Raw genomic sequence first — 24,525 nt, forward strand, 5'->3', positions numbered from 1 at the left:
AAACTGTAAGAATAATTATGTTTTAAAAATCATCTAAAATAGTTTCTCCAGATTTTGGTAACTATTACTTGCCTCTTGGTTGTCACTAGAAATTAAGGTTTTTAAGAGTTGGGGATTCTAATTTAAATATATAATTAAAGCTACTGAAAATAATAAAACATTTCAGTATGGTAGAATGTGTGTTTTCAGTTAAGAAGGTATGAGGAATGAAATTACATTTTACTGAGAAAGTTTTGTACATGGTCAGGATTAACTAAATTTAGATTGAAGTTAACTAAGTAAATGGGTTTTGTTAAGTAAGCTAATAGGAGACTGGAATTTGATCTCTCTCTCTGTTAGAAGTGCTCCTTTTGATAACAGATTATATGAATTTCTGTGCCCTTAGGTGATCCGTATTTGTTTTCTTTTAACCATTTTGTGACTTTGGTTAAATGAATAAGTACTGTTTCACAGTGACCTATGATCCTGTTGTGTTTTAAAACCTTCTTGATAATTTTAACAAACTTCCCAAATATCAAAACCTGACTAGACCTTTTTAGCCTCCAGCTGATTCTGGGATGCTTGGAAGGAATATCTCTGAGACATCTCAGAGAGAGATGTCAAACTAAGTTTATCTGGTATGTTGAATTACTTCAAAAACATTGTCAAATAATTGGAGATGAAACTTAGATTATAGTGTATGGATAAATGTCATTTATATCGATATTCCAAAATTTATATGGAATCCCTAACATCTGATATGTCCTGATATGTTATCAATCATTATACTAGTTATTCTAAAATGTTATATTCAAGTTTCCTGCTAATTGCATTGTACTCAAATCTTTAAACATGCTATTTTAAGTTTCTTGTCCTGATGCTTTTACAAAATGAAGTCTTTTTCAAGAAGACTGATAAAAAGGAAATTTTTTAACAAATGTAAGTTTCTGATAGCCTTTAGGTGATATCACTGGAGTGGGTAACAAATGACAAAACTAATGGGAAATGTGATTATTTCATCCAGATCAACGGGAATTAATTACATGGGACTGAATGAACTGGTAAATATGATTTATAACTTAATGACTTTGGGAAATATATTAGCTTTAATCTTTGTTTTCCAGAAAAACCTTTTCTCTTACGCTATAATCTGCAATAAGTTGATAAAGTATGCCTTTGTAAACAAAGATGAAACATCTATCTTTTTCTCTCTACTTCATCCTGCCAGAATTTGTTGTCTCCAGCTGGCTCTCCTGTGGACTTGATATTATTCTAATCATTGTTTTAGTTTGTTCTTTATTTCCAAATTGTTTGTGCTTTGTGTCTCCCTGCTGCACTATGTCTTTGTCAGTGTTAACTAGCTACCTTACTTATATCCTGTATATTTTATAAGACTGTTGTCTCTTGCAGTACCCAGTGTGTAACCAGGCCTACAATAAAACTTCTATGGCTAAACATCTTAAAGAAATAGATCACATTTATAACATAAAATCATCGTAATAATGTGATTCTAGGTATGGGAAGAAGCAACAAGGGAAAATGTCTCCTGGATCATAATTAGACAGAGGATCCAGAGAATCTTTAATTATCAATAGGGCTTAATATGAAAATTAGCACCTCGAGTGGCATGTCAAGAATTTTCGCGTGAACTGGTATGAGCCTCCCAGCGCCGTGGGACAAAATTTGGTCGTGAATTGTCTCCCAAATATTGGTGAAATTCCTGACCAAGAGGAGAGTCATCAGGGATTGCAGCCCTCCAGTGTGAGCTGGTGAACCCTGAGGAAACTCAGGAAGGAGAAGAATACCTGCCATCTAGCAGCCATCAGACTGCAGCCAGTCCCTATGGCAAGCCCTGAGGAAACTCAGGATGTGAAAATACAGGATACAGGCCCCAGATAGCTGAGGTGCCTATCAAAGGAATGATTGCAGTGAGCCCAGACTCTCGCATCTTCCCATACATGGAAAATCGCTAAATTCCTTAACTTGAGATGTGGTCTTCCGGGCTTGAAGCCCTCAAAATTCCTGATAACTCTCAACTTTTAGGTTGTGAATATGTTTAAGTCTACAGGTGTAAAGCAGACACTTCCAAAGAGGAACAAAAGACAAATCTCAACGTTTGGGACACTGACACCGACGGCAGACACTCCCAGAAGGATCCCTCTGATGGAGCAGTTAGAACATTGTCACCCCTCTTTCCACAAGATTGTGGAATGGGCATTGACAGTGGGGAAGTGTAAGAGGGAAGCGCCAATTTTCATTGCTTTTGTTATTATAATCGTACATAATGGCCTGCCTCAGGGAACCCTGTCCACCTGTGAATGGCTGCAAGAAAGAAGAAATTAACACCGCCCCTCCCTGAGGCTGGTCATTCCAGGTGATATTTGCAAGACTGATGGCCCTTTTACATTACTTCCTTACCACCTCTTCCTCTCTGATTCTGTAAAAGAAACTGGCATCCAGACCCTGATAAGATGCTTTTTCGGAGACACTCGTCTGCCATCTTCTCGGTCTGCTGGCTTTCCAAATAAAGTCGTATTCCTTGCCCCGACGCCTTGTCTCCGAGATTCATTGGCCTGTCTTGCGGCGAGCAGAGCGAGCTTGGACTCGGTGACACAACCTCTGGAAAGACTTTCCTTCACATGCCTCCTGCATCAGCCTCGGGGGCTGTCGGATGCCCCATGGTGGATGTCAAGTTCCATGACAGTCTGGACTCTTCACCCAAGTTATTATGTGGCTGGAACACTTCATTTTGCCTTTTGAGACTTTCAACTTGTTCACTTGAAAAATCAGCGTTCTGATCAAATAAGGCCTAAGACGTCTTCTATCACTGGCATGCCATGATTGCATGAATCTTTGCCATTAAAGATGTTTCCTCAAAAGGAGTTTGGTTGTGTGACAGCTGTAAGACTCCAGCATTTCCAGTATCTGCAGATAAGGCCTGGTAATCATATCTGATGTTACAACATAGAGCATACACTCTGTCAGCATGTACCTCTTAAGAATTGTACTTTGTGTATCTTAAATATTACAACTAAGACACATTTCCAGATATAAAGATGTATACGTGGGTTGTGGCCCTAGACTTTGTTGTGGTCTAACTTTCATTTTTTTGGATGAAATTAAAAACATTTTGAATGGATAAAAGAAACTATTGTGTACATTATAGTAAAACAATATTGACTAGAAAAGAAATCTCCTTTTCCTGTAAATCTCCAGTTTGATATAAATAATTTGACCTCAAGAAAAATATTACTCCATAAGTTGACGGGAATACTTTTGGCAAATAAGAGGTTAAAATGGTGTATAAGGCACACATCAGCCTAGAATCATAATACTGGTGAATATTTTTGTTGTGCTTTGTGGATTTCAACTTCCTCTCTCTACTGTTAATATTACAACTGGGCCTTGAGAGTTTCTCGCATCTCTGGAAGCAGAATTCACTTTTTCTCCTTCTTCTGATTATGATGGAAGAGTGATTTATGAAGAAATATATAAAAAGAAGAAAATATTTGTCCAAGTATGATGTCCCAGGCATTCTCTTATCAATCACCTCATCTCATTTTCACACAGTCTTTCTATCCGTATTATTATATAATGAAAGAAACTGAAGCTCAGAAAAGATAACAGGCTGATAAATGGGAGACAAAAAATTGAACTCTAGGTGTGTCTGACTTTACTGTATGTAACATATAATACGATTGTAGAAGGAAATAGTAAAATGTCCTTTCCTTGTAATTAGGAAAGTGTGAACAGTTTGTAATATGATTTATAGAACATTTAGAAACCAATACCAGCTTCAAAATTGATTGCAAATCAGTTTTTGTTTTTGTTTTTGCTTTTCACCCATAGTAACAGCTGCCATGCACTTACTGAGCTTCAGGCATTGTATAAAACATTATATGTGTATGACCTCATTCAATCCTTACAGAAACCCTGTGTAATAAGAACTATAATTATCACCGTTTCATAGATTTATATTTTAAGATTCTGAGAGGTTAAGTAATTTAATGTGCCCAAAGTGACCTGTTAGTAAGTGGAAGAAGTGAACTTGAACCTCAAGGGCTTCCTGACGTAAAATTCTAAGCTTAATCACTGGACTATAAAGTCAGGTACTAGGCCAAATGGAGAACTACTTCTATGCTGGCCTTCTGCTAATGCATTGAGTAACTTCTTATAATGATTTTATCTTCTCTTGGCCTTGGTTTTCTCCTCTGTAAGATTAGAAGGTAGAATGAGAACACTTTTTTAAAAAATAAATTTATTTTTGGCTGTGTTGGGTCTTCGTTACTATGCATGGGCTCTCTCTAGTTGCGGCGATTGGGGGCTACTCTTTGTTGCAGTGGGCGGGCTCAGTAGTTGTGGCTCATGGGCTCTAGAGTGCAGGCTCAGTAGTTGTGGTGCACGGGCTTAGTTGCTCCACGGCATGTTGGATCTTCCCGGACCAGGGCTCGAACCCGTGTCCCCTGCATTGGCAGGCAGATTCTTAACCACTGTGCCACAAGGGAAGTCCCTAGAATGAGAACATTTTAAGAATTTCTTCCTCTTTTCAACATACAATGAGTTTCCTTGGCCCAAAACAATTCTCAAATGTACAGAAATCAAGTTATCCAGGCTTCTTCCATCTGACTTTTTTTTTAATTTAAAAAAAAAAAAAGACTCAGCCTACCATCTCTGAACTTGAGCCCCATGTGAACTTTTGATTTGGGAAACACCATTGGTTTCACTCTACCTACGAAATAAATGCTGATAGAATACTTCTCTCTCTCTATGAGCTATCCTCCTGAGCACATTTAAGGTGGGGTGGGGCTGGTCGTGTGATGAATTGGGAGATTGGGATTGACATATATACACTAATATGTGTAAAATAGGTAACTAATAAGAACCTGCTGTATAAAAAAATAAACAAAATTAAATTTTAATAAAAAGGATTAGTATGAGAGAGTGTAATGGTTTCTAGAAGAAGGACTTTGTTTTTTTTTTAATTAATTAATTTATTTTTGTAGTAGTATTCCATGGTATTAAATATACTACAATTTATTTACCTGTTCTACTGTTAATGAGTCTGTAGCTTATTTTTGGTTTTGTTTTGCTATTATGAATATACGTTTATCTGTTCCCTGGCACACACGTGCCACATTTTCTCTAGCATTTATACACGGAAGTGGGATCATTGGATTTTAGGACATGCGCGTTTCAACTCTACTAAGCTAGTTTGGTACCATTGATAGCTTAAAGTTTTAAAATTAATTTATTATAAATATTTAACATCCTGGAGCATGAAAGAAGTCATAATCCTGTTGGACTGTAAAGTCTGGCTTACTGGCTGTACTTCCAACACAGCAAAAGAATACTGTGCTCAGTTAGACTTAAATGGCTTTAACCAAGATATTAGTAAAACCTACTCAAAGAGCAGGTTGTTACCTTCAGCTGGGCTACTGAAATAAGGAGAAATCGTCATTGCATAAAGACTAAAAGAAAATCAGCAGAGGAATCGATAAATGAAGAATACAGGAGACCCTTTTGTTTCCAAAAAAATAACTTAGGAAGATGGGCAGTCTTGCTTCTTCTCTGTTACTATTGAGATATTTATGCTATTTCAGCCCCCTGAAGATGGTCAGTGTCCAGTAAATTCTAGATCAAGGAACGCAAGCTTACAAACCGGGAACAGCAAGTAAAGCATCTACACTGAGTCTGCTTCCCCATCCTTCTTGCCTGTGCCTCAGCCTTCCCCTCCCCTACCACTTCCTTCTATTCCCCTGTAGTCGTCATGGATTCCAGGGATAACTCGCATCACGCTCCTGGTGAAACTCCCTGAGAATTACAGTGCACAAGGGAAATAGCGCAGAAGTTTCTAAGAAATTGACATCTTAAGGAGTATGTTCTTAGACATGTAAAAGGTAATACAGAGTTCACGTTCACTTCATGAGTTTAAACTTTTTTCCATTATGGAATCTCTTGGAAGTCATCCCAATGGCCCTCAGAAAGAAACGCCTGCGTGTCTCTCTTCAGTAAGTGTTTCCGTCCTGGACGGATGCCATGAACCTTGGTGGGCACTGAGCTATTCCTAGTGAGTGGTGACTCATGTGCACAAATACCATTGTCGTGGGCTAAATAAAGGGTAAAGAGCATCTCACACACCTATGGACAGTGGCTAATCCAAGTATGTAGATAACATTGTGAGGAATGAAGGACAAAGGTATTTAACATCATACATTAATCCTACGTGGCTTTTTATCCTCTCAATCAATGGATATATAGATTTCAGCTATTATGGAAACGAGAAGACATTTTTGATATTAAAATTGTTTTTGAGATCTAAAAGTCTGGGAACTACTGCTGTGTAACATACATCTGCACCTCTAACATTATGTGTGTGCGCGTGTGTGTGTGTGTGTGTGTGTGTGCACATGCAAACTCACATGTACATATCTCTAGATATATTTTATAAAAATCCACATTGCCAGAGGATGGGAGGACATTAAGAAAAATTTTTCTGCAGAGATGTACCTTCCAGCCTTCTCTGAGACAGCATTTTAAATTATTAAACAGAATACTTAACATTTGTACTTGAATCTTGTTTGTAAACAGAACCATTAGAGTACGTCATCATTTAACAAGATTTCTCACACTGCAGATGGAACATAGCATCCATTTGAGTTGCATCTTTGTAAACATTATTTGTAAATCACTAAATACTTAATAGAAAGAGGACCAAAAAGCTGATTTGCTTAAATATGAATCAGAAAATAAAATGAAGCAACAATTGAATAGCAGTAAGTATCTTTCCTTATTTATTGTCCAGGTTTTGAAAAACTGAGGTTCATTTTTTTTTTTAATTTTGCCAATTCAGTTTTGTTTTTCAAAGACACACAATTTCTTCCAGACCAGAGAGTAATTATTAGCAGCCCTGAATATACATGTGGGTGCATTGATTTTCTCTTGATTTGAGAAAAAATTTCCTTGAGTGGAAGAGACTGATCTTTCCTAATTAGCGTAAAAATGACACCCCTCCTTACAATTCAATTTTATAATTAAACTCTCTGAAGAAAATAAAAATAAAAAGAATGATTCCTCACATAGCTAAGATTCAGCATAAGGATTTCTCTTGCTAACACCCCTCAAAGAACTAAATCACTAAACCGGCTTCTGACAGTGTTTTCATATTTAAAACAAAACATAAATGACAGTATTTTCATTACTGCTAATAATGCAACTATTGATGTCTAAATGTTTATACTCTGGAAAAATGTGAGACGAGAGCTTGACTGAATAAAACATGTGTTGATCACTGAAATAGATTTTTTTTTAACTTATGAAACAATCAGCATCTAATATCTTACGTGGGGTTGCGTCTTCTCCCCTGATGATGCTTAAGAGAGAGAGAAAGAGTAAAAAACAATGTGAAGCAAATACAACAAGGAAAATGATAAAAAATGATAAATTAAAAACTCATAATTAGATGACCATGAAGTGCCTACTCTCGCTTGTATTTCTTCCCCCACAGGTGATTCAATAAATAGCGTCCCTGAGAGCATTCATGTAAGCAGTGTCTTGGCACCAGGGAATGGTAAATTTGGAACTGACCCCTGCAGTCGGTCCTGGCAGCCTTGCTAAACTGAGCAGTTCTTTGGTGTGAGTTGATGCACAGGAGATCGTGCTCAGGACAGATCATCCTTCATATCTGCTGTGCTTACAGATGTGAAAATATAGATACTGTAGCACATGAAGATGAATAACCCATGTGAAGTTCAAATCTATTCCTCCTTGAACAGAATTATTCCTTGCTTTTGCCCTTTGGTAGAAACTTTTCTCTTCCCACATGCAAACAAAATGTCGCCACGCAAAGACCTTGCTAATGAGAGTGAGTGCTTGCCGATGCTTGTTTGGAGAATGAGGGTGGCTTTTGTGGAAATGTCTGGAGTCCCTGGCAAGCCCTATCTGCTCATAAACAAGAGGCATCTACAAAGTCTGGTTCCTTGTAAAAGGATGGAACTGAGTCTTAGAGGGAACCACCCCAGAGGAGTTCATCTACTAGGAAAGACACAATTTTCTTTAGAGCAGACAGTTCCAGACAGTTAGCAATTATTTCTCATTTTGAGAGGACGATGGAAATCCATCTTTTCCTTCTAATGCTTGCACATTGCTTCCACGTTGCAGCAGGATCCCCTTGGCTACCAGATACCTACCTCACAAGAATTTTAGTCTTTCATCCACTAGAGTAAACCATTTTCTCCCCCAAAGCAAGAGGGTGTGTCTTTTTACACTTTCAAACTTTGCTTCTACCTTAAAGATCAACTTACTCAACCTGGATTTGATTAGGCATAAAACAGACTGAGAATGACAACGCTTTGCTTCTATTTCCTAAAAAAATGCATAAACAAGCAAGCACAGGCCACTAGCAAACCATTCCTAATATTCCTTGGCATTTGAGGTGTTTTCGTTGTTTTTTTAAAATTAATTAATTAATTTATTTTTTGGCTGCATTTGGTCTTTGTTGCTGTGCGTGGGCCTTTTCTAGTTGCAGCGAGTGGAGTTTACTCCTCGTTGCGGTGTGTGGGGTTCTCACTGCAGTTGCCTCTCTCGCTGCAGAGCACGGGCTCCAGGTGCACAGGCTTCAGTAGTTGTGGCACACAGGCTCCATAGTTGTGGCTTATGGGCTCCAGAGTGCAGGCTCAGTAGTTGTGGTGCACAGGCTTAGTTGCTCCGTGGCATGTGGGATCTTCCCACACCAGGGCTCGAACCCATGCCCCCTGCACTGGCAGGTGGATTCCCTACCACTGCGCTGCTAGGGAAGTCTGAGGTGTTTTAGTTTTGACTTCTTTAAATGCATGTGGATTCATGGCATTGTAATTTAGGATTTGTCTGAATGTAGTGTTGAATTGCGCCATCTGCACGGCTAATTTTAGGTACAAGTCACTTGGTTCAGCTGAATGGCCTGGAGTAAAGAATTCTCTAATTAAAATTGACTCATGCTATAGAGTACATAACTCTCATGCAATGATAAAAACTTTTTTTCTTGGAAAAATAATTCTCCAAAGAAGCTATACCTAAAGTTACAGAAATTCTCCAAACCAAGGATGTGAAAGATCCAAGAAGTACCTTGCAAATATCAGAGGTCTCCTGAATGAATGAATATTTCATGTTTTCATGGTATAAATTCAGCTCCTGGTAGAAATTCTTGAAAGCACCAGTATTAGCACTCTGAGTTACAAGTGACAAACAAACAAACAAACAAACAAACCACTTCATAAAGGATAAAAAAAACAAAGGGAATCCAATTCTTCACATGACTGAAGAGGTCGGGGAACAGGACGGTTTCAGGAATGTCTTGATGCCAACAAGACTCTTCCCTAGGTTCTTCCTCCCTGTGGATTCTTCCTCCATGTGGATTCCTCTTCCATGTGGATTCTTCTTCCATGTGGATTCCTCTTCCATGTGGATTCTTCTTCCATGTGGATTCCTCTTCCACGTGGATTCTTCTTCCAGGTGGATACCTTTTCCATGGAAGTAAGATGTCTGCAGCATCTACAGCCTCATATCCTTCCAGCCTCAGGTCTAATGGAAAGATGACCTGTCCCTGTCTTAATATCCCAACTGAAAGTTACACTCTGTTTCATCACTGCCCATCCCTCTATCAATTACTGTGAGCAGGGGATTATGAGAACACAATGCACTGTTAGACTTGGGGCTCTGTCACCCTATGTTCCACTTTAGAGCTGAGGATGGAGGCCCATCTGGCCTAAAAGAATGAGGATGGGGGAAGAACCTTAAACTAAAACTAAAATTGGAGGCCCCTGTCATGAGGAGGATGGCCAATGGGGATGCAAGCCCCACCCTCCCAGAACCCTTTGCCATCAGCTCATCTCCTACTGTTCCTTACGTGTCAAGGATGTTTAAAAACGCAGGGACTTCCCTAGCAGTCCAGTGGTTAAGACTCTGAGCTCCCAATGTAGGGGGTGTGGGTTCCATCCCTGGTCAGGGAACTAGGGTCCCACATGCCACACAGCCAAAAATTAAAAAAAAAAAATCATAAGTGGGGGGATAATTTTATAAGCCTAATAATTAGTACTCTAACACAATGTTTAAATTTTTAATATAATTATTAATTATATTGTACTCAGTATTAGCTATTTCTTAAGTGGGTTCTTTATATTAACATGCACAAGTTCTTGCAATTTTCATCCAGAATGCAGAATTCAGATTTCATTTTAGTCAATCTGAGGCAAAGGGTACTGTTAGGACATTTTACACATGCATAGATGTAAACTAAGTCATTAAGCTCCTCCCTCCCTGTCAGGAAAGCATTTTCTGGTCCCGTGTTTAATTTGTTTTATTAAAGACCCCTCCAAAAAACAGGAAAAGCAAGCATTGATTAAAAACAGCATGGCCTAGTAGTAGAGAATGCAGAAAAAGCATATTACTTGGTACAAACACTCCAAATAAAGTATAAAGACACTCATATTTAATATCATATTAAGTAGTAATTTTTCATGGCTGGAAGGACCACAGAGATCATTCAACCCTAAAACTTCTTAGTAAAGATGCTTTCTCAGTAAGCTAGTTGTCATTATTTTTCCCAGTTGGCAGGATGGCCAGGGAACATTCACATCAGCATATCCTGGGGCTGGTTCCATGAAGAACTCTCTGCTCCTCCAAGAGGACACCTGTGACCCCAGCTCAGCTGATTCCTTCCCAGGCTCCATTCATTCCAAGTGGCTTTGAGACCCTCCATGTTCCTAGCTCTGTGCCAGGTGCCGGGATACAAAGATGAATAGGATGACAGTGGCCCCTGACCACCTGGTGCTTCCAGCCCAGTGCAGGCGACAGACATCACTCATGTTATCACTCAAGTACATTCGTCAGTACAAAGTGTACTTCGTGTGGTAAAGGGAAGTTTCAACATCCTGTGATAGGGTCTCAGGGCCTGTCCAGCCCAGCCCAGAGACTTAGGGAAGTTGCCTTTGAGCTGAGAGTAAGACAAGGATGAAAGTCTGGGCTGTACCACACGTTGAAGGCCCTCCCGTCTGGAACCCAGAGCACAGGGAAGGAAGTTCTGTAGGACCACATCATGCAGCAACGTGTAGACTGCAAGAATTTGTCTTTTTTTTTTTTTTAAAGAGAAAGGATATGTTTTATTTAAAACACCAACGATTTACAGCCAAATAAATAGCTGAAGGAAAATTATGAAATACACTGCATATTATATTTAGCAATTTAGATTTAAAAATTTAAGATAATTAGAAGGATTTGAGTCTTTATTCTGAAGTTTTAAGCAAAGGGTGACAGAATCAGATTTGCATTTGGAAAATCACCCTGGCTAGTGTGCAGGGAACAGATTGGTGTCAAAATGATGGAGAACAGCGAAGAAGGTAGTAGGTCAGTCCAGGTGAGGGAGGACGATGGGGTGGTGGCCTGTTCTACTGGAGAGGAGAGGTCAGACAGATTTGAGAGAGATTTTGAATATAAAATTAAAAATACATGTTGGTTCTCACAGTTTGAAGAGTCACCGAATGCTGGGACGGTTTTTTTGCAGTGTGCTTTCTGAGAGGTCCAATAACCGAACCCAGTTTCCCTAATGAGACTGAGTGAAGATGGCCACATCCCTGAAGTTCTTCACCATGTGTGGATGCTCCAGGAGCAGAGGTGCTCACACTCTGTAACTTTCTGGTCACTGCAAAAGCCTTTGGATTCCCAGACCTGTTCATTCAAGTCACTTTGCTGCTGATTAACTCATAGACGTCTTCAAAATGTGAACGCATCCAAAAACCCAGGGTGCCTGTGTGTCTGAAGATCTTTTGAGTCATATCGTAGTTTCTAAATATCCGTTCCTTAAATCCTTGCACCAGCATGGTCTGGAGGACTTTACAACTGAGCAAAGATAGCTGACCTCACATAACACGCTGTATGAGTATCGTTCCTTAAGTGGATACTGGGTCTTGAAATTAAACATTCACATTTAGACCAAAGTGATGCAGACCTTCCATTCTTCCTCCACTTTCCCTTCCCCTCCCTGCTTCCAATGGTACCGGTGCTACCAGGAATCTTCCTGCAGGCTGTTTTCTCTTTTTCCAAAGCAGAGGTTCCCAAACCACTGATGCCGGTCCTGAGCTTTCCACCTTCAGGTCCAGATGCTCATATACTCGTTCAGCCAGGACATGTTCATCAGAGCCTATTCTATGCCAGCCCCTATTAAATATCTCCAAGAGAAGGTCCTCCAACAACTCTAATCCACATATCAGAAGTTAAATTGATCATCAGACCGCGCCAAATCTACCCCTTACTTGCGTTCACTGTCTCAGCGAAGGTTAACATAACCCACTTTGCTTTAGCTCCGCCAACGCCTACCCCCATCCCTCCCACCCTTCACAGCCCAGTCACCAAGTCCTCTTTCAGATCCATCCCCTTTCCTGCCATCCTTCCCTGTCAGGACCTCTGTCCCTACCCTTGTCATTCCTAGTATAATAAGCTCACACCAAATCTCCCACCGCCAATCAATGTTTCCAATGCAAGCCGTCTATTATAAAGACTGATCCTGTCACTTCTGTGCCTGAAAGTCTCCAGGGCGATGTTTCCTCGTCTCCTTTAAGATAAAATCCTGGCATCCCCGTATAGCAAACAGGACCCTTAGGACTGTGCTCCTTCGCCCTTTGGCTGCATCCCAGCATCCCCCCGGCAGAGCAGTCATGACTGATTCCTCATTCTGCAGTTTTACAACAAGGTCGAGTCCATGTACATGCTCTCTGTGCTTCCTGCTACTGCCCGTCACCCTCGTGGTCCTGTTCTAATATTACTTCTCTGCACAGGATCCTCGGGGTCAGGTCCACGTGTGCCCCTGTCATTCTACTTTGTCCATCAATTTACTAAGACACTCGGATCACCACTTACTCTGATCCTGTGTCCTGTCTCTCTCTGTTTCCCACTCAACCCAACCTTCTGGAGCACAGACCTCTGATCCCCTAGGACCGACCACCATACGGGCAACGCAGTAAGTGACCAACCAGCACTTGCTGAACCAGGACTGGCGATTGTAATAAACTTAAAAATGATCAAGTGCTTCTGTGTGCTCAGTGCTTTAGCAAGTTCAGGAGAAATGCACACACACCCGCTAAGGAAACAGAATTAGATCTTGAGTGAGACAAAGAACAGGTAAGTGTAAAAAGCTCAACTATGGGACGCCCTGAACAAAATGACTTTCAAGATATCTTTTTACACAATCAATAGTAAAAATACATTTTATATCACAAATTCTCCCCATCCAATCATGCTTAATAAAGAAATTTAAAATTTTACAAATATAATACTTCCTCTCACTATATAGGATACCTTCTGACATTTTTTCTGTAACTCTTTCATTTTGTAAATGTTGGCTCTAAGCCACTCCATTTATTTTATGATTCATTTTGGAAAATACTGCTTTAGTATATTTACCATATTTGATTTACACAGATTTCTATTCACCCAACTTCTGTAAATAATTAAGGCTGTATGTAAAAAGTAAATAAGTAATTTCTCTAATTTTTAGGGCTGCTTGAAACTCATCAATTTCCTTAACAGGAGATCCTCACTGCCAAAGCCACACTCCTTTTTTTCATGAGATTCATATTTGTTTATTTATTTATTTTTGGCTGTATTAGGTCTTCATTGCTGTGCGTGGGCTTTCTCTAGCTGTGGTGAGCGGGGGCTACTCTTCGTTGCGGTGTGTGGGCTTCTCACTGCAGTGGCTTCTCTTGTTGTGAAGCACGGGCTCTAGACACGAGGGCTTCAGTAGTTGTGGCTCGCAGGCTAAGAGCACAGGCTCAGTAGTTGTGGCGTGTGGGCTTAGTTGCTCTGCGTTATGTGGGATCTTCCCGGACCAGCGCTCGAACCCATGTCCCCTGCATTGGCAAGTGGTTTCTCAACCACTGTGCCACCAGGGAAGTCCTACACTACTTTTTAGTGACAGCAAATAGCTTGTGATGAGAATTTTTGGAGATATTTCACACACATTGAACTCAATGGAAGCGGGCTGAGACTTGAAGCAGGATTTGCCATCACCGGGTTGACATTTTCTGTCTTCTAGGTGGATTATAAACATTTTGAACCGTATTTCCTATTGTGAAAAGCTCTCTGATTGTTCTCCTTTTCTATTAGTGTGATTTATTTTTTATATGTTTCTTAACATGATACTTTAATGTAAAATATGATTATGGGAGTTTTCTTGAAATGAAGATAGTGATAGGAGTCAATTCAACATTGATAGGAAGAATCATTCCAGAATATTATTCTTTTTTTTTCCTATTTTTAGACAACTTTATTACTCGGAATAAATGACATATAGCTCTCCTATCAGCATGGTATTTGGCGAGGAAAGTTGCAATGTTTCTTCTTTAATCTTAAGAAACAGGTATCTGCCAACCATTATGTTGCCTTGTGAAAAGTAATAAATGTTACACTTCATATGTCAGCATTTCAGTTCCCAGTAAAGGAGAGTGTTCATTGTTTTCTAAATGAAAGAGCAAAAAATTGAGAAAGATAAAAAGATTTTGCCAGTGTTTCACTGTAGAAACCTTTTTCTCTTAAAAAAAAAACAACCTGTTACAAGAACTGTACCTGAAATGAGGATACTTGTCATTATATATATGCCTTCATGACTAAAACTGTGAATATTTTAAATTGAGACTTTGAAAAGCACACTTACATAAATAATTGTTTTGTTTTTAAATAACTTATATTTCAAAACAAGATTTAAGCTCTGTCGAGAAATTTGTCAAAATTAAATTTCTACCCTATCTTCCTGCTAAGTATAGTAGCACAGCTGCCATGAATTCAAAATCTGAATACAAAACTTTTTTTTTTTTTTTGCGGTACGCGGTCTCTCACTGTTGTGGCCTCTCCCGTTGCGGAGCACAGGCCCCGGACGCGCAGGCTCAGCAGCCATGGCTCACGGGCCCAGCCGCTCCGCGGCACGTGGGATCTTCCCGGACCGGGGCATGAACCCGTGTCCCCTGCATCGGCAGGCAGACTCTCAACCACTGCGCCACCAGGGTAGCCCTGAGTACACAACTTTTATAAGTGAGACTTAGAACACCATTTTCAACATATAGTATGGGGACCTCTCGATGTTTCGAGGCCATGTGTTTCCTCACTACATTTAGTGGTGATGCTATACCTCTGAAGGCTTGAGAGGAGGATAAAGAAGGAGGCTATGTGATTCCATGTTCATGTAGGTATTGTTCTCTTTCAGGTGAATTAGAATTGTTTACACAAAAAAATGCCAAAACTATTTATTGGGAATTTTCCATATTGTCTTGTGGACCATAGGAGGGCAGCCCCCTGCCCAGGGTGGGCAGCGTCCAAGCAGGAGTAGAGCCTGCAGAGGCCACTGTCCAATGAGGTGTAGTACCGAGTGGGGGAGGGGATGTCTGGAGTGCAGTGACGAGGATGCTGCCGCGGCACTGGAACCTGTAAGTGGCTGGGCAGGGGACGGCGGTGCTGACAGCCCGGGCAGAGTAAGGAGGGCACCGGTGCAGGGAGATGGGGTGGCAGCGGTGATGATCACGGGTCACACAGAGGAGTCTGATCCAGTGGAGACTATGTCAGGGCTGGTGAGAGCCAGGTTTCTCACTGTCAGAGGAGGGGGCACAAATATGGATAGGGAGAAGACGAGAATGAATCTTGCGGTGTGGCATCCAAATTGGAGATCTCGGCATGAAGTCGTGTTTTCCAACATAGGTGACATAGAAATAGACGCAGAGGTAAATGTGTGTGTATCAGGGTTCTCCAGAGAAACAGAAGCAGTAAGATGTTCGTGTGTGTGTGCATGTGTGTGTGTGTGTGTGTGTGGTTTACAGTAAGAAATCGGCTCAGGTGATTGTGGAGGCTGGCAGGTCTCAGGACCAGCAGTTGGCCAGCTAGACCCTGGGAGAGCTGATGGTGTACTTCCCATCTGGACATAGCAGGCTCAAGACTCAGGAAGAGCCGGGGTTTAGGTCTGAGTCCAAAGGCAGGAGAAACGGATGTCCCAGTTCAAAGGCAGTCAGACAGGAGGAGTTTCCCCTTGTTTGTGGGAAGGTCAGGGTTGTTCTCTTCAAGTCTTCAACTGATTAGACGAGGCACCCACATTGCAGAGGGCAACCTGCTTTCCTCAGGGCACTGCTTCACGGGTTAATCTCACCTGAAACACCCAACACCTTCACAGACACACCCAGAATAATGTGTGACCAAGTGTCTGGGCACCCCATGTCCCGATCTCATTAACACGTGGAATTAACCATCACAGTGTGTGTGTGCTTGTGTGTCTGTGTTTAAAATACCTACCACCCAGATCTTGGTTACTAAATAGTATTCTCCCTTGAAAGAGCTCCTTGGAGAAATGACTGAATCCATGGCTGGGCAGGGAAAGCATAAGATAATCCTGGACCATCTTGCTGTGCTGTAAACAAGTGCTGGAGGAATAGCGAAGGCGCGTCAAAGGACACAGGGGCCAGCCTGAAAAGGCTCCCACTGGCCAAAACCAGGACGAAACAAGTAATAATAGCAACAGGCTATAACATCAAATAGAATAAGAATCCATGAGCCCATACTTACATAAATTAATTGAAAGTTTGTTGAGGCCACTCTCATACTTACATAATCTCAAAGTACATACACACTAAAGATGTAGTAATTACAAAGGGAAAATTGGTAATATCTCATGGCGAATCCTGGCAGACACCACTTTATACAAATGATTGACATTAATAGTCAATAGGACAAATCAACTCAAGGACGCAACGAGACAAATGTAGTGCCACTTCTGGGGTGCTCCTGCAAGGCATAAAATGTGTGTTCTGAATCTAATTATGAGGAAACACAAGACAACCCAAAATTCAGGGACATTCTACAAAATAGCTGACCTTTATCTTTGAAAGTGCCAAGGTCATGAGGTCAAGGAAATACCGAGGATCTGTCCCAAATTGAAGGAGAGTAAAGGGATATGACAACTAGATGAGTAAAAGGATATGACAACTAGATGCAACATGTGATTCTGACCTGAATCCTTTTCTCGTAAAAGACATGGTTTGATAAAATGTAAATGAGCTCTGAGATTATACAGGAGTGGTATATTTATATTAATTTCCTGATGTGGGTGGTGTGTAGTAACGTGAGTTGTAAGACACACTCATTGAAGTACTTGGCGTGATGGAGCCCAGGTCATCAACTTACTCTTTGCTCTGTTCTTGCAGCTTTTCCCCATGTTTGAAATTGTTTCAAAATAATATATATATATATATATATATATATATATATATATATATATATATATAATGGAACATTTTATTCCACCGGCAATCTGAAATATTGCTGGTTTCTTTGAGAATACAGTTCTTTGGCTATACTCCCTTAACCATTATGTCTGTTTACTTTGGAGCAAAAAGGCAGTAATTACTACAATCTCATCTTATAAATTACTAGTTATTATTTTTTAAATCTAAAACAAATTCTTGGGTTTGGATTTTCAGTATGCAAAACCTTATCGAGCTAGTCGTGGTACTTGAATACATGTAGTTGTGAGGGGACGGTCTCATCATTTTCCTCCTTGTGTTACCGAAAGTGGGGTCCAGCTGCTCGCCGCTCAAAAGCCAATAAAGAGGTAAAGTTGGTGGAAAGGAAAGTTTGCTTTATTTTGGATAACAGCAACCGGGGGTGGAGCGGGGCGGCGCAGGGCAGATGCCCGTCCAAAGGCCGACTCCCCTCACTGACAGCCAGTGGTCAAGAGCTTTTATAGGCGGAGGGAGGGGGCCACATGCAGAAACAGCACAGGCAGCTCTGACAGTCACCTTGAAATTGGTCATCGGTGGTCTGACCAGCGTCATCTTGATTGTTTTAAGCACAGTTAATCTTCAGTTCCAGGGTCAGTTTGTTCCCATTTCCTTGAGGCCAGTTCTCGGAATTGTGGCAGCTTGTGTCATGGCTCCAGTCTGGTCTTCATGTAGTTAACTTCTTCCACCCAGTGGGGCTTCCAGTATCCATAAGACAGCTCCCAGGATATGGCTCAGAATATTCTCGATAACCCTTGAGAAGGAACTAAAGGTCCTTGATTTTGCTTAATGACTAAACTTTATTATTTAGTCTTGTTGGACTGTTTCCCTTTGTTTCTGCATTTTCTCACTTCTCTGATTAAACTTATTCTTTGGCTAAAGTTTTTCCACAGAAAAAAGGCAGTCTGAGGGCATGGGAGGCAAGGACCGTCAGGTCCTTCTCTGTTTCACTTGGATATCCCTCTTCTTTTTAGAAACTTTCCCACTGCCATTTCAGTGAAATTGCCTTAGCAGTTGTTCTCACCTATCTCTTTCTTTATTATTAAACTCTGAGGACACATCAGTCCTTGCTTGATGTCTCTGAAACTTTTATACCCTTGACCTCCATTTCCCTGAAACTCTCTTGTCACTGGCCTCTGTGACAGACCTCCCCAGCGCTGGCCTCTCCAGGAATTGCTTCTCCGTGGCATCCTTAGACTCCGTCCCTCCGATAGGCCCTGAAACGTCGATGCTCCTGAGACCTGTTCTCCTGTGTCATCTCATCCCGTAATGCACACCTTTCCTGACTGCCCCTTCAGTCTTGGTCACCACCGGCTTGCTGATGGGCTCGAGTCTCTCCTGAGGCCAGAGACCACGCCTGAGGACGACCTGAATGGCCCACTGCCTGCTGGACACGCCCACATTCTGTCCCGCGAGCATCTCATAGTCTCTACATCATTAACACCATCTCCCATCCCCCCCTTAAATCCCCTCCACCAGGCTTGCTGCTCTGTTTATCCCTCCTGCAGTCAATCACATCATCATCTACCTAGGGGCCGATCGGCCAAAAGGATCTTTTGTAACTTTCTTATTATTTATCAAATCCATCCGTATCTTTCTCTCCCCTCCCACTATCTCAGTTCAGACCACCGCTATCTCTTCTCTGGATTACAGCCTGAGCTGGTGTCCTGCACAGAAGGTTGGTTTTTGCCCTCTTCCAATGTGCCTACATGGTGATGCCATGTATGCAAGTGACAGTACCATCCTGCCAGGAAAATCCTCTGATCACAATATCCTCTGTTGTCTTGCCATTGTCTTTGGGCAGAAATGTGAACTTCTTAGCAAGATGTGAGCGGTCCTTCCCAATCCAGTCACCACTCACCTCTTCAGCTTCATCTTTTCTCACCCTCACCCTCTCATCAACATTGTGCCCCTTGCTGCCCCATGACAAAGCCATACTTTACCCAACTGCTGACTGGAACACGCTTCATGCCCCATTTCTTTTCTCCTTCATCGTCTGGTTCATTGTTGACCATAACCAAGAGGCCCCAGGTGCTTCCCAACAGCCCCTCAGCCACTGGTTCCATCCTCAGAGTCCCGTGATTGTCCCGTCTTTCGATCAAAACACTTATCGTACCGTATTACTATGTTCTGTCTTTACCCTCGTAACCACAGTCAAGCTTCAAATCCTTCCGTACCTTCGCACAACTCTCAGAGTGAAATCCACTTCTTTCCTCTGGTTCTCGTAACTTCCCATTATCTGACCCCTCTGCAAATGTCCCACGTCCCCAGTCCACTCCCTACCCCCTCTCCCCCCCACCCAGTGTCCTCACATGCCGCTGGCCCATGTTCACTTGGAGGTTAGCTTGCGTCATTCGTACCGACCTTAAATGTCATCTCAGCAGAGAGGCTCCCCAGACCACCGTATCTGCAGCAGCCCCTGCATCATCCTCTGCACCATTTCAACTCTCGGCATTGTACCCATCACTGCTGTTTATTTATCTTCTTCATTAATCTGTTTATTTCTTACCTGTGTGCCCCCGGCCAGAAGGTCAACTCCATGAGAGTACACACCTTGTCTGCTTTGTTTCTGTACATGTTCCTAATGCCAAGAAAAAGGCCTCAATAGATAATTAGTTGAACGAATGACTCCCCTATAGGACTACAGGCTTCTTGACGACAGACTCTATCATCAGTCTCTGATGTGACACCATCCTCGGCATATCAAAGGCAGGACTCTCACTAATTCATTCAACAGATACTTGGGTTACCTGTGGATCAAAGCTCTGTGCAACCGATGCAAGTGGGCAAAACACAGTCCAGTGACAAAAACTCATCGTCCGACGGGAGAGACCCCAATTATGCAAATGCAGCCCAGTTTTCCCAAGTTGTCCAGCCTTCCAGAATCACCCTTCACTTTGATCACATGATATAAAATCATTCAAAAGCCCATGCCAAGTGAAATCCAGCAAGCAGGCTGGTGTTGCTCAAACTCCACCAGGGGACAGGAGTGATTGGTTTCAGCAGTGCTTGGTCACCTCTTTGCTCTAATCCCTGCCCCACGTTCCACTCTCCACTTCCTATGGCTGCTGCCCTCTGTTCCCCGCAAGAGAATTTCCCTTCTTTCTTCCACCAAACACAAGCCTGCTGTACATTACTGATCTGTAATGAAGATTTGGGGATTTAAGGGGAAATTATAATTCAGAACAGAAAACGATCTACTATTAAATAGCAATTCCAAAACCTCACAGGCTTTTTTCCAACGAGAAAGCTCTCACTCATCTTGGTCTTTTTTTCCCTTAGTTCCCAGCCTGCCACTGTATTGCTAGACCCTATGTCCACCTACAAAGACCTTTCTCCCAGAAAATTCCCATTACTTTATTATCCAGAGCACTTAGCTTCCCCAGCATTGCACTTTTTCTCCTAAATACGTCACCTAGGCCATCCACAGGGGGCCACGAATAGGTTTTCTTGAAGGAAAGAGCTGCCCACTCCCCTTGATGGGGGCTTGGCTCTGTTTAAACAGAGCGGAGCTATTACCTCCCACATTTTAGATAATGGACTTCTCTCAAAAATGCTTAAAATTACATTTAATTTGGGGTTAAACGTACTGCACGACTGACTCACTGACACTGTTCAGCATGAAGTCTTTAAGCCTTTCGGAAGAGTTGCCTTTCACGCGAATCTCTGCCACTTTGTACTCGTTGACTTGGAATTCTGACCAAAGTACAGACGTTTATCCCTATTCAGTTTCGTCTTATTATATTTGGCCCGTCGTTTCAAGCTGTCAAGATCTTCCAGGAGCTTGGTTCTGGCACGCAGCAAACTCACTCCCCTGCCAACTTTGTGTCAAATGCAACTTGCTGAACTACGTTCTCTGTCCTCTCAGAAGCCACCAGAAATGGCTGGTAGGCATGTGCTGTTCTGTTACAGGATTCCAAGAGCTAAAGAAGATGAAAATCACCAAATGAGTGAGACACATAAGGACAAATATCTTTAGATGGAGAGTGAAGATCTCACATTCAGGCGTGTGTCTCCCATTTCTCTAGATAATCCCATCACTACTCATCTTGAGGTGTAGGTTGTTCTGGGGGAGGGGACGAGACTGGGAGAGGGCAGCTGCCCTAAAACACGCTTTACTGCAGCAGGCAGGGCAGGGTGGTCTTGCACGGCTCTGGGGGGGAGCAGCCCCTGAAATTGTGCAGACTAGACTTCCCACCTGTCATCCCAGCCAAGGTCCCAGAGTGCGGAGAAACATTTAATTTACAGAAGGTGTCTTTACCAAAGTTTACCCCATCAGCCCGAGCTTGAGCTGTCAGATTACCACCTTCTTTTCTCTGCTGGCTGAAACCCCACCATTAGGCTCATTTCTCTAGGGATCCAAGACCACAGTTACTGAGGGAGAGTTCCAGGCACCAGAAATGATAATAGGGGCAACACACCTTTTTATTAAGAACCTAAACCAAAAAGGCCAGTTTATTCAATGCATTTTGCAATCTCCTGCGTCAGCCTCTGTATTATTTTCTTTGCTCTGCTTTTCCCATTTCCTTGCAGCTGGGTCCGTCAATACCATCCCTGTCAAAAAAGCCAGGTTTGAAACCAATTCTGGCTTAGTTAGGTGTGTTGGGATCCTCTTGGCCACCATGTATTCGTGCATGCAATTAACTTGCTCTGTCCAAACCCACTGGGCCGTGCTTTCTGGGGGTCTGGGTCGCTACCCTGTGTCAAAATCTCTGTTCCCCTGGACAGACGCCTAGGTGACCCCGTAGCTGCAAGCCACAGTGCCCCCTCTCCTTCCCCACACCCATCGCTGTGACACCAGTGCTACTGAGCCTTGGAGGTTGTGTTCTCGGCTACAAAATTGTGTCTCTTCACCCATGCTGTTCTTATATAGCTGTTTACTGGGTTGAATACACACAAATTCTCTTTTACATTTTAAATAGTAGGTAATTCATAGTTATTTGATGAATGAGTGAAAGAGCAGTAGCCACTGGGGGTTCAACACTCAGGAAGCCGTGATTAAATTAACTGAGCGGTTAATGGTCCTCACAGTGTGTGAAATCTTGGGAGCTGGACAGAGGACAGCTCTGCTGGCCGGGGATCTGCAGTTCAGTTATGCCTCACCAGTTCTAAGCATTGCTTCACTTAACAGTCTAGTTGGCAAAATCATGGTTGACAAGTTCAGTGCCTAGTGAATACAGGGAATTCAAAGAAAAATAACAAAAGCGAGTTTTGGATTGACATGTACACACTGCTATATTTAAAATGCATAACCAACAAGGACTTACTGTATAGCACAGGGAACTCTGCTCAATATTATGTAACAACCTAAATGGGAAAAGCATATGAAAAAGAATAGATACATGTGTATGTATAACTGAATCACTTTGCTGTCCGTCTGAAACTGTCACAACATTGTCAATCAACTATACTCCAATATAAAATTAAAAGTTTAAAAAATTCTTAAAATTAACAAAAATGTATTGTGTGTAGAAAACAAACTTATGGTTACCAAAGGGGATAGTGGAGGTTGGGGCTGAGGGAGGGGAGAGATAAATTAGGAGTTTGAGATTAGCCGCTACTCACTACTGTATATAAAATACATAAACAACAAGGTCCTACTGTATAGCACAGGGAACTATACCCAATATCTTGTAATAACCTATAATGGAAAAGAATCTGAAAAAATATACATATGTATAACTGAATCACTTTGCCATATTCTTGAAAGTAACACAACATTGTAAATTAACTATACCTCAATTTTAAAAATTTTAAATTAAAAAAAAAAACAATAGGGCTTCCCTGGTGGCGCAGTGGTTGAGAGTCCGCCTACCGATGCAGGGGACATGGGTTCGTGCCCCGGTCCGGGAGGATCCCACATGCCGCGGAGCGGCTGGGCGCGTGAGCCATGGCCGCTGAGCCTGCGCATCCGGAGCCTGTGCTCCGCAACGGGAGAGGCCACAGCAGCGGGAGACCCGCGTACCACAAAAAAAGAAAAAAAAAAAGTACAATAAATAAATATGACATCCCACTGGGGGAAAAAATGTACCATGCGTGCATTTGCACGCACACACACACACACACACACACACACACACACACACACACGTAAATTCTTAAAAGGCAGTAGCTCCAGAACACGCCAAGTTCTTTGCCACTCCTCTTGCTCCAGTATCTCTCTTTTCAGTATACAGAAACAAGCAGCTAAGGTCAACTCTTATGTTAACTTTATGCAAGGCAAGTTGTATCCCTTCTTAATGTTTTAAAATTTGACCCAACGACTTAAAATGTTTTAAAATGTCTAAGATGTGATTAAAAACAGTGGTTTTATTTTTGCATTGGCACTTTCCCTGAAGTTGTTTTCACAAGTCCTATCTGCTCTTTCAATAACTGTATTTTTTTAATTAATTAAGTAAGTAATTTATTTATTTTTGGCTGAGTTTGGTCTTTGTTGCTGGGGGCGGGCTTTCTCTAGTTAAGGTGCGCGGGCTTCTCACTGCGGTGGCTTCTCTTGTTGCAGAGCACCGGCTCTAGGCGCGCGGGCTCAGTAGTTGTGGCGCGTGGGCTTCAGTAGTTGTATCACGTGGGCTCCAGAGCGCAAGCTCAGTAGTTGTGGCACACAGGCTTAGTTGCTCTGCAGCATGTGGGATCTTCCCAGACCAGGGCTCGAACCCATGTCCTCTGCATTGGCAGGCAGATTCTTAACCACTGCATCACCAGGGAAGCCCCAATAAATGTATTTTAAGATGTTATTTGACATTACTATAGCCACTAGGAATACAGTAGTGAAAACATCCATAATTCCTACCTTCATACAGGTTATAAACTAGAGGGACAGGCAGAATAAACCTGCACCTAGGAAACATGTAGTTAAAGATACATTATATCTTATATCCAACAACTCCATTAAAATTTTATGAACCTGCTATTTAGAAAAAGAAGAGGGGATGGGTCATAAAGAGATGAGAGATTTTAGCAAATTTATGGAATTGATAAAAGAGGTGGAGAAGTATTAACTGGGAATTAGGTCAGAGGAACTCTCAAGCCTGGGATACACAGAGAAGCTTATAGCCTAAACTCATCTGTAATACAGAATTCAGGTGATGCTTAGGACTGAAAAATGCCACTTTAAAAGCATTTGAAAGTAAAGCAAAGTGAGCAAAGTTAGGCATGAGGCTAAAACCAGGAGGGAGAATAGAAAGTGTGTATGTGGACCAGGGACTGCACCACACACCCATCTCCCCAGCCTCCACATGAAGTACACTCAGAAGCAGGCTTCTATCCA

Source organism: Stenella coeruleoalba (assembly GCF_951394435.1).
Source record: "Stenella coeruleoalba genome assembly, chromosome: 12".
NCBI lineage: Eukaryota > Metazoa > Chordata > Mammalia > Artiodactyla > Delphinidae > Stenella > Stenella coeruleoalba.